This window comes from Setaria viridis, chromosome 3 (genome assembly GCF_005286985.2).
Source record: "Setaria viridis chromosome 3, Setaria_viridis_v4.0, whole genome shotgun sequence".
Classification (NCBI taxonomy): domain Eukaryota; kingdom Viridiplantae; phylum Streptophyta; class Magnoliopsida; order Poales; family Poaceae; genus Setaria; species Setaria viridis.
In genome coordinates this window covers 46,177,051-46,188,302 of record NC_048265.2, presented here as the reverse complement: position 1 = coordinate 46,188,302, position 11,252 = coordinate 46,177,051, and the positions used below count along the sequence as shown (strand labels likewise).

At 41.5% G+C, this 11,252-nt stretch overlaps 1 long non-coding RNA gene across 1 annotated transcript; it reads left to right on the top strand.

Moving 5' to 3' along the window:
• Positions 1 to 476: 476 nt before the first annotated feature.
• Positions 477 to 6,412, top strand: LOC117850873 (uncharacterized). The gene is made up of 3 exons (XR_004639381.2): positions 477 to 821; positions 980 to 1,162; positions 2,349 to 6,412. It is a non-coding gene; the product is annotated as an uncharacterized lncRNA (long non-coding RNA).
• Positions 6,413 to 11,252: the final 4,840 nt, after the last annotated feature.

Here is an 11,252-nt window from a genome sequence, read left to right as displayed (position 1 = left end):
AAATTTCCGAATTTCAGGATGTGAATAAAAAGAATAAATAAACAATAATTTTCTCATAATTTTAAAATTTTCCGAACATTTATTTTTCTTTACAGGAAATTTAGTATAGAAAAAAAAAGTTGCTTGCTTTTATAAATTAAATAATGTTGTTCTATGTTTGTGCATTCATGTCGCAGCATCTTAGTGTTTCTTGAGTGCAAAAGTTTGAAAAATGCGTTTAGACGTTGCCCAGACCCTTGTGAGGATTTTCCATCTTTTTCTGGAATTTATTCTCCTTGTCCTAGAGATAAATCCAATTTTTGGAAGGCTTTAGAATCCTTTTCACAAGCTCCAAGTATTTTATTTGGATTCTTTGTGTCCCAATCCATCTCAAAGATTTATCTCAGATTTTTCGGAATTTCCTAGGTATTTTTCTCGCTTTAGAAAATGAGTCCAGCTGTTTCTGAAATTGTTTTCGCGCAGATAAATAAAATCAGAAATTCCGAAAACAAAAAGTCAACTCGAAAATATCTTTTTCCGAGTCTGGCCTATATATATATCACCGCGTTCGTCTCGACGCGAGGATTTCAGATCTACAAACCTTTTCACGAGTTAACTCTCCTAACTCCGTAGATCTGAAGTCAAAGTTCGGTCTTCGTCAAACTCCGGCGAGCTTTTCCGGCGAAACCGTGGACTTCCGGCGAAAACCGACACCACCATGGAGTTCCTCTCTTCGAGCTCTACGCCGTGGTGTGGTGGATTGCATGAATCCGATGTCGGCTCCGTCGTCTTCCCCAACTCCGACGAGCTTTTCCGCCGCCATTATTCATCTCTGGTCGAAAGTGAGCACACCATCTTGTTCGTCTCGTTGATATCGTTCCATTTTGCCGTTCATGCGCGAGATCGGACTTCGTTTCCGACGATCCCCTCTTTCTCTCTCTTTTCCTTGTTTCTGCAACCGTTGCAACCGTAACAGACTCCTTCTGTTTTCTGCTCGCAGCTCGCAGGCGCCCCTCTGTCCGCCGCCTGCTCCTGGCCGAGATGCCGCCCGCACATCACCGCTGGGGCCAGCAGCCCGGCCACCACCGCCTGGACCACCCACCCGAGTCCCCGCCGCACCGGAGCCCCAGCAGGCCGCCGGCCAGGAGCTACGCCATGCTCCTAGCGTGAGGAAGAAGATGAGGTGCCACTTTTCAATCTAGCCCCTGACCTCTCCTGTTTTCTTTTTCTTAATTCTTGTGTCTTGTAAATCTTTCAGTGAGGCCCCTGTAATTCTTGCATTCTTTCAATCTAATCCAAGCCTTGACCTTTTGCAGACCTAACCCCGAGTTTTCACCTTTTCGCGAGCACTATTCCTGGTGTCTTGCAAATTTTCCTTGCTAACCCTCCAAGTCTACGGTTAATTACGTTTAGGCCCCTACAGCCTTGTTAACCCATAGATTCTACGTTTGAGCTTCGTTTAACCTCGTTCAAGTTACGTTAGATTCATAATGATATAAATTACACGTTAGTGGTAATGTTTTCCTTCAAGCATATTTTTGAAAATAAAATTTGAAATTAAATTGATTAATGCCTGACAAACGAGTTCTTCTCTAAATAAAATCTATTTAGTGTTAAACATCGTTTTTCATAATAATTGTTAATTTGATTAATGCCTACTTCATACCCTCTTCTAAATAAAAGCCAATTAGGTTATATATCGGTTTTTCATAAACTAAAGTTAATTGGATTAATGCCTATCTAAATAATTCTTCCAATTAAAAGCCACTTAGAGTTATATCTCGGCGTTTCATAAATTAAATTCAATTTGATTAATGTTTATTCAATTTGTTTTCTAAATAAAATCTGTATAGGTTATATCTCGAGTTTTCATAATTAAATATTAATTTGGCTAATATAAATATGAATGTGTTTTTAATTTAATCTACTTAGTTGAACTCGAGATGTAAAGCTATACGCTTAGATGTCTACATGTATCTTATTTTTAAATGTTTAATTTGCATAAATTGTACTCAAATATTTATAAATAAAATTGGAGTAAGCTTTACACCGTCTTTTCTCATGAAAATATAAATATGACTTGATTAATTCTAACTAAGGATATTTCTCTGAAATATCTTTACATTGCTTTTCTCAACTAAAATAAATAAAGCTTGTAGCTCTTATCTTTCTTTTATAATTCAAAACTCTCGATAGATTTATCTTTTCAACCATAGTTCCGTTTTAAGCGTTCCTTACATTCGCGTGACCTTAGATCGAGCCTTGTCGTTAGTACGCTCTTTTAAAGCTTTCCTTTTGTTTTGGTGTACTGCTCTTAGTTGTATTTGTTTGCTTGCTTGTATGACTGTGCCGGTGATTGCTTCGAGTAGAAGGATCGCTATTCCAAAGCTTTGAAGATTAAGAGTTTCAAGAGAGCAAGAGCCGAAGAGCAATAAGAAGTAACTTGTCGCTGGAGAAAGGCAAGTGTGTCCTTGTGCTTTTGTCCCAATAACTTTATTTAATCACTATTGCATATGCTTGCATTAAATTTGATGGGTCCTATTAAGGTTTGCCTAGTTTTTATGATTATTCCTTGCCAACCTGGGGTTTACCTTTCTGTTGGGTAGCTATGCTTAGCTGCTATACTTGGATTATGGTGGTTCTAATGAACAAGCTTAGCTGCTATACTTGGATTATGGTGGTTCTAATGAACAAAGATGATGAACCTATTTTATTTATGCTACACCTTCTTTAATACAAGATCACTGTGATTAATTGGAACATGGAGAACCACCCAGGAAAACAGTGCTACCACAAGACTAAATGGCTCTGGTCTTGGCTGAATAATTAGAAACTCTAGTTTGGGGTAACCTTACCGAAAGGGCAAGAGGGGAGGCGTTGATGGGATATAGCACTCGCTCTCTTGGGAAGTAGGCTTGGCTAAGACACTATACCCTCTAGGGGACTGCTATGTTTCGCTTCGACCTGAAACCTTAGCGGGTTACCACATTGCTAGCGAATCTTTGTAAAGGCCTCGTAGCGTCCCTATGCAATCACACCTCGGAAGTGTGGTATTGTGCCTGATCAGCACAAGCGTGGTTGGGTCTAAAGTTCTTTTGAACTTTTACGCGACTTGTGGGTAAAGATGTGCAACCTCTGCAGAGTGTAAAACTGATCGATCAGCCGTGCTCACGGTTAAGAGCGGCCTGGACCCTCACATGAGTAATATACTTGAAGATGGATTTAAATTATGGATTATGCTATGGTTATGGTTGTGCCATATGCTTATGGCTTATGTTTATGTTTATATTAATTGTGGGTTGGTATATACTTATACCTTAGTAATCAGGTGCTAATAAAATTTGACCAACTAAAAATGCTTAATGCAGTCAACCGGTCAGCCTTTCCTTGTTTAACCTTGCATTCATATTCTCCTCACACTTGCTGAGTACGACAAGTGCTCACCCTTGCTATAAACAACATTGCTCAGAAGAAGAAGCTGCTATGAAGTTGAGAAGATGCTGAGTTCTAGGCGTACGCAGCCCCCAGTCGACTGCCTGTGAAGTTTGGAGCCTCCGTTTCCATAATTAAGCTGTATATCTCTAATGGTTTGTAAGTCTTTATTTGTATCTTTTTACGTGATACTGTTGCTGTTATTCACTTATGATGTCACTATATGTATGAAACTTGATCCTGGCATACATATAGGTAGCACTTGGTTTTGTCCTTAAAACCGGGTGTGACATTAATTGGAACATGGAGCGACCACCCAGGAAAACAGTGCTACCACAAGACTAAATGGCTCTGGTCTTGGCTGAATAATTAGAAACTCTAGTTTGGGGTAACCTTACCGAAAGGGCAAGAGGGGAGGCGTTGATGGGATATAGCACTCGCTCTCTTGGGAAGTAGGCTTGGCTAAGACACTATACCCTCTAGGGGACTGCTATGTTTCGCTTCGACCTGAAACCTTAGCGGGTTACCACATTGCTAGCGAATCTTTGTAAAGGCCTCGTAGCGTCCCTATGCAATCACACCTCGAAAGTGTGGTATTGTGCCTGATCAGCACAAGCGTGGTTGGGTCTAAAGTTCTTTTGAACTTTTACGCGACTTGTGGGTAAAGATGTGCAACCTCTGCAGAGTGTAAAACTGATCGATCAGCCGTGCTCACGGTTAAGAGCGGCCTGGACCCTCACATGAGTAATATACTTGAAGATGGATTTAAATTGTGGTTTATGCTATGGTTATGGTTGTGCCATATGCTTATGGCTTATATTTATGTTTATATTAATTGTGGGTTGGTATATACTTATACCTTAGTAATCAGGTGCTAATAAAATTTGACCAACTAAAAATGCTTAATGCAGCCAACCGGTCAGCCTTTCCTTGTTTAACCCTTGCATTCATATTCTCCTCACACTTGCTGAGTACGACAAGTGCTCACCCTTGCTATAAACAACGTTGCTCAGAAGAAGAAGCTGCTATGAAGTTGTTGTGAAGATGGTGCTGAGTCCTAGGCGTACGCAGCCCCCAGTCGATTGCCTGTGAAGTTTGGAGCCTCCGTTTCCATAATTAAGCTGTATATCTCTGATGGTTTCGTAAGTCTTTGTATCTTTTTACGTGATACTGTTGCTGTTATTCACTAATGATGTCACTATATGTATGAAACTTGATCCTGGCATACATATAGGTAGCACTTGGTTTTGTCCTTAAAACCGGGTGTGACAGAGTCCCTGAAAAAACTTTTCATTGTAAAAGGGGGGGCGAGATAAGGAGATCCCCTTTCCCCTTTGCTTTTTGTCCTAGCAGCAGATCTTCTACAATCCATTATAAATGATGCCAAGAGCCAAGGCCTGCTGACACTGCCTATTCCTATGCTTCATAGTTAAGATTTTCCTATCCTTCAATATGCTGATGACACATTAATCATCATGGAAGTTTGTACATCCCAGCTTCAAATTCTTAAAGACATCTTACAAGCATTTGCAGTCTCTACAAGCCTAACAGTCAATTATTCCAAGTCCATGATGGTGCCCATTAATATTTCAGATGAAAGGCTTCAATTCTTGTCTCAATTTTTTGGCTGCTCCAGAGGCAACTTACCTTTCACTTATCTGGGTCTGCCTTTGGGTCTCACAAAACCAAAAGTCGAAGAGTTTCTTCCTATGGTCTCCAGATGTGAAAGAAGGCTAATTTGCACATCATCCTTCCTGTCCCAGGCTGGAAGACTACAACTCACAAATTCATTCTTTACAGCTTTACCCATATTTCATATGTGCACCTATCTCCTCCCAAAATCGATATACAAGCATATTGACAAGTACAAAAAGCATTATTTATAGAGAGGCTTAAACATTAATAATAAGTCACCACCAAAAGCAGCCTGGGAAATGGTGTGTGTCCCTAAGAAGCAAGGAGGGATAGGAGTCTTGAACATCAGGACTCATAATGAAGCTTTGATCCTTAAATTCTGGCACAAATTCTTTAATAAGCTTGACATTCTCTAGGTTCACTTGGCATGGGAGAAGCATTATTCCAATGGTCACATTCCTAATCAAGTCAAGAAAGGATCCTCCTGGTGGAGGGATGTTTTCAAATTATTGGACAAGTTTAAGGGCATATCAGTTGTCAATATCAATGATGGAAGAACTTGCTCTTTATGGGAAGACATTTGGAACAAAATATTCCAGCTCAAACTTATCCCTATTTATTTTCTTTCACAAAAAAAACCTTTCATCTCAGTTCAGCATGCAGACAAGTGGTTGACATTGAATAGTTATTTCATCTACCAGTTTCAACGCAAGCTTATGAGCAGTTGATTGAGCTGGCAAGTGTTTTGGAAGGCTTGGTCCTCAACTCTGACTCTGATATTTGGTCTTATATTTGGGGAAGTCCAATATTCTCCTCCTCAAAAATATATAAGCATCTCACAGGCTTCACTCATGTTCATCCAATTTTTCGATGGCTTTGGAAATCAAGGTGTCAAAACAAACATAGAGTTTTCTTCTAGTTGGTCCTCAAAGACAGGCTTAGTACAAGAAACATTCTGAGAAGGAAAAATATGTTCCTCCCATCATATGATTGTGTTCTCTGCTCCCAAGATATTGAAGAAACTTTATTCCATCTGTTACTTGGCTGCTCATTTGCACAAGAGTGCTGGATCCATATTGGCTTATTTGCTGATCTCTCGGCAAACCCATATGATATTTTAGAAGGTTTCAAGCATCAATTGCAGGTCCCTTATTTTATGGAAATAATTACCATTATGAGTTGGTGTATCTGATTGGCCAGAAATGATTGGATTTTCAAGAGGATTACTCCCTCAGTGCAGGGCTGTTTATGTAATTTCAGATTTACCTTTACTCAGGTTATTCTTCGAGTAAAGGAGGCTTGGAGACCCCAAATGAGTTCATGGCTAGAGCAATTTGTGTAATTTTTTCAACTTATTTTGTTTCTTAGTTTTAACCCTATAAACTGTTCGTTATCCTTTTCTTTAATATATATATATAATCAGAAGGGGATTCCTGTTCATTAAAAAAATGGAGCAGAATAAATTAGAACAGAGTCAAGACAGAGTGGTTGTGCTGAGTTCATGCAAAAAAACATGTATTGGAGTACTATCGGCCTACCTATGGATGATTGCACTGCACCTCATGCTACCTCAATTTTCAAATGTATGGTGTTGTAACATTGACAGTTGATTTGAGTAAACGCTATCTCATTAGACTTGTTGTGAAATGTACTATCATAATATAGTAATTTAATATCGTGTTTATATAAGAAATTATGATTAGAAAGTTACATAGTACTTAAGACCGTGTTAATGTCTAAAACAGCATGCATTTACAATTAAATGGAGTACTTACTGTTCTAGTAATTGACAAACAGCTAGTGCGATCATATGAACTGTCCAAATGTCAAAAAGCTCATGCCAGCAAAGTACTATACTACCGCTTCCAAACTTTCCTAAAAAACAAGGTCAGTTTCAAACTGATCTCGTAAAAAAGAAGCCTCGGTTTCAATCTTTCATTGCAAAAAAGAAGCCAGTTTCAAACTTTTCTTTTGAGAGCAAATCAGTTTCGAACTTCGTGCAAACAACACGGACTGCCCAGTGCGGTACACATGGGCACACATGTGCTGCATTTCACGCTGATGACGTCCCTGCATCCGTCCATGTTGACTCACCAGGCACACGGAGCGGATAACCACGTCGTCGAGCGGCTCCGGCGACCGCTCCTCCTGCTGCTGCCGGAGCAGGTCACCGAGCACCGTCCTTGCAGTCTCCTTGGCGTCGTCGGTGCCGCCGCGGGGGTGACGCCGCCTGTAAAAAGAGAGGAAAAAATAGCTGATATTCCCCTAATCAGTTCTAATGGTTATAGAATATTAACGATTGAGATTAATACTGTATTTGGAATGGTGACAACTAACCATGAAGTTTGTAAGATGCAACATCGATCCTTAATTGAGTTTTCATCTGTTGGGTCCTTGACCTTTCTTATACCTGACAAAGTATCACTTAGGGTCCTTTGCTTGCTGGATGACTAATCTAATGCAAGGACCTAATGGTCTGATTAAACTTGTTTGGAGCTACCACATTTATGCTAATGTGGTCGCTATAGTAATTGACTCGTGAACCTAATCGGTGCAACTAAGAAATCTAAGGGTTCTTTCGCACCATGTTTCAAGTTCATAGACCCATGGCACAACTGAACTGGTTTGAGTACCCTTGTGTTGGTATTTTTGTTCCTTTTTATAAAGCAATAAATGCACATAATTTTCAAAAATAGTTGCCTGTGGTATCCATAATGTTAACAAGCTTGCCTTCAGCAAACATACTTGCATCTCTGAATTGCCAAAAGCTTGAGATTTTCATAATGCTGAAGTGTTGAAAGGAATTATATCATTACAGATAGTAAACAACTAATGTCTGGTAACAGTATTTCTATTGCCCTTCCCTGAAAGTATCGCCATGACTTGTTATTGAGTTTATATCATCCTTCAGGTATGCTGTTGTGAGAGAGTGCAAGCGGGTCTGTATTGTCTCAAGCAATTAGGAATTGTAAATCTTACTCATCCTGTCGGACTGGCTTCCACCATGAATCAGCTTCCTAATGAAGTTATGGAGCTTTCTGCTGCAACAAATATTGAGGAGGAGTTACATTACTAGATGGAATCTTACCAGCAATTTTGTTGCTTGTACTAATGAGGTATACTATAAACCTTCTACTCATGATTAGTGATATGCGGCATCATTACTGTCCACTCAATGCCACTATGTTGCCCTAAAACCATCGGTACAAACTGCGGTGTAATAGTTGATACACTCAGTGTTCTGTGTTTCGCTGGGCTGAATACAACTTTCATAGTTTTGCTAGGCTGAAAACAACTTTCACAGTTTTGCTAGGCTGAAAACAACTTTCTTAATAATTACTCCCTCTATCCCAAATTATTAGTCGTTTTGACTTTTTTAGTACATAATTTTTGCTATTTATTTAGATATACGCTATGTCTACATACATAGTAAAAATTATGTATCTAGAAAAGGTTACATAGCTAGATATACGCTATGTCTAGATACATAGTAAAAGATTATGTTTCGTGAAAGCCAAAATGATCTATAATTTAGAACGGAGGAGTATCTAGTGTTGCAGGACTCAAACTAGGTGGTGGGATGGAGATTTTTTTTCATGAATACGCAAGAGAGCTGCGTATCTTTGTATTAAGAAGATGTTGTAAACAGGGTTAGTACAATGCGGGCCGTCCGGGCGCACGCACACGGTTAACATCTAAAGTCTATTACATGTGAAACTAACAACCGTTTTAGAAGACTAGGTGGTGGGATGGAGATTTTCTTTAGTAATCAGAAAACTTGTATGTCTTGTAGTGACCATTTCACATTATTTGATATTAGTTGTGTATGGTTATCATTAAGTGGGGGTCCGAGATTAGGAGATTTCGATGCCACTGGTAGGGTATGAATTATCTTGTCCCAATCAACAACAGAACCTATACCCAGCACGATCTGAACATCCATTACCCATATGTTCTATAAATCGGGTATGCCCTGTAGGACGGAAGCATCAGCTCGTGTTGACTCTCAGCTCTCTTCCCTGTCAGCTCAGGCAGCAACATCCATAGAAACACTGTGATCAACTCCATCGGTCCATCTGCCACAGAGCGAGGGAGATTTAGAAACAGATATATTGGGCAGTATATGCCTTTGGGCAAGGTTTAAAAAATACCCAGTGACAGCTCTATCTTGGGTATGCATGTTTGAGTCATACACTGTTGTGCCTTCTTCTGTAAAAGGGAAGATATGGGGATATGTTGTTAATTTCTCTTAATTTGTTACTATACTTCAGCAGCTTGGCGTCCACCAGCCCACGACCGCCTGCTCATGTAGTAGCTTGGCGTCCACCAGCTCTTGGATCTCTGCATCCTTCATGGTGCCATCGCCTGATTGGGCGGCGCAGTCTGGTTGGTCTCCCCACACTTCAGCACCGGCAGTTCAGGCTCCTTCCCCTTCCTGGAAGTTCCCCTCTGGGAACCCTCCTTGGGTGCCTTCTTGGCATCCTCCTTGGACCCCTTCTTCGGACCTTTGAGCTTCCTCCCCATCCTGATTGTTGCCTTGGACTTCACTCGCATGCACTCGGCGGCTTAGAGGAGGCGTCGCAGATGACGGAAGGCACGGTGACACTAGCTGATCAAGATGAGATCGCGGCGGCGCTGGGAGCTAGGGTTTTTCAGCCAAATGACAGATGCAAAATGGCAGCATAAAGGGCAGGAGTAACTCCCCTGTAACTTTTATAACCGCAACAGAGTCTCCGGGGTAACGGCCCGATATTTTCGCTAATCAGTGGCAATTACGGCCTTATCCACGCAAGACATATTTTTTCCAAAACAGCATAAGCTGAAAGGTCATGGTAACAGATTAAAAGGACCCTTATACCTCCCGAAATCAGTCGGGTAATGGCTCGAGGGCTGCGTACACCGTGCCCGTGTTGGATAAAATTCTTTTATTTCAAAAGATCAAGACGAAGATGGAACAAAAAACAGATTGACCCTCAGCCTGACTCTTCGATTCAACCTAAGGCTACTCCATATGGAGTGCGGTTTTCATCGTACTTCCATATAAGAATTTCAAGACAAACTACTCCAAAGCCACATTGGATGAGGCTAGAGTACCTTCCAGCCGCATGACATGGCTCAAGTACTCGAAGAACTCAGCTTCGACAGAAGCACTCAAAGAGTACCAAGAACTAGTCGAGCAACATCTACGAGTACTCAAGGCAGTTGCATTTGACTACAAAGTACTCGGGGCTTGTCAGCTATACACTTATGGGCCCACCAAAAGACTTGTACGGACCCACACCAAGAGATGTACACCGAATCATATCAAGACATGGAGGCTACGGTACAGGATGACGTAGCCTACATGGACTCCAGGAGACTAGTCGAAGACATGGAAACTACTCCTCCGAGTTAGAGTAGGACTCTCTAGTCGAATCCGACTAGTGCTCCTATATGATAACTACCCTGTAACCCTGCTCCCCCAGTATACATGGGCGGGCAGGGATCCCCTCAAGACAAGTTCAATCGAATACACGCAAACAACGTAGGGTATTACGCGATCTAGCGACCCGAACCTGTCTAAAATGCGTGCCTACGTACACCATCGAGCTCCTGATTTCGGCGACACCCACCAACCAAAAACTCTACCTCGGGTACTCCCTAGGTAGCGATAGGTGCTGATGTCAAATTTCATTGTTGCTGGTTACTGGTATCCCTTTGTCCTCTATTTTGTTCTTGGGTGTTTGCTTGGTCGGCAGCTGGCGCGGGCGGCCGGTGGATGGCGAGAGGGCCGGCGGTGGTGGATGGCGAGGCCAACAGGGCACGGGCAGATGGCGAATGGTGCGCGAGGACGGAATCGTGGGGAATGGAGGAGGTGGCGGACGCACTGCAAAAACCCACGCAGACGAGGAAGAAAGAGACTTTTTTTTGTTGTTGCAAATCGTCTAAAACTACGTCCGTTTAACTCCAAGAACTATGGGTTGATTTGAAAAGATTAAGGGATTTTTTTCAAAACAATCGTGAGGTAGAGATTATAAAAGAAACTTTGTTTCATTTTAGCTTTCGGTGGTTTTTTTTTTTCCGAACCACATGGTAGGACCTCATTTGCGACTTGTTTTTTCCTCACGAGCACTGAAGAATGTCGGCGCGCCTAGCACGGCCATCGCCGGCAGCACCGAGAAGCGTCTCGCATGTCGCCACCCGGTCCCACTGCAGGTGGGCTGCGC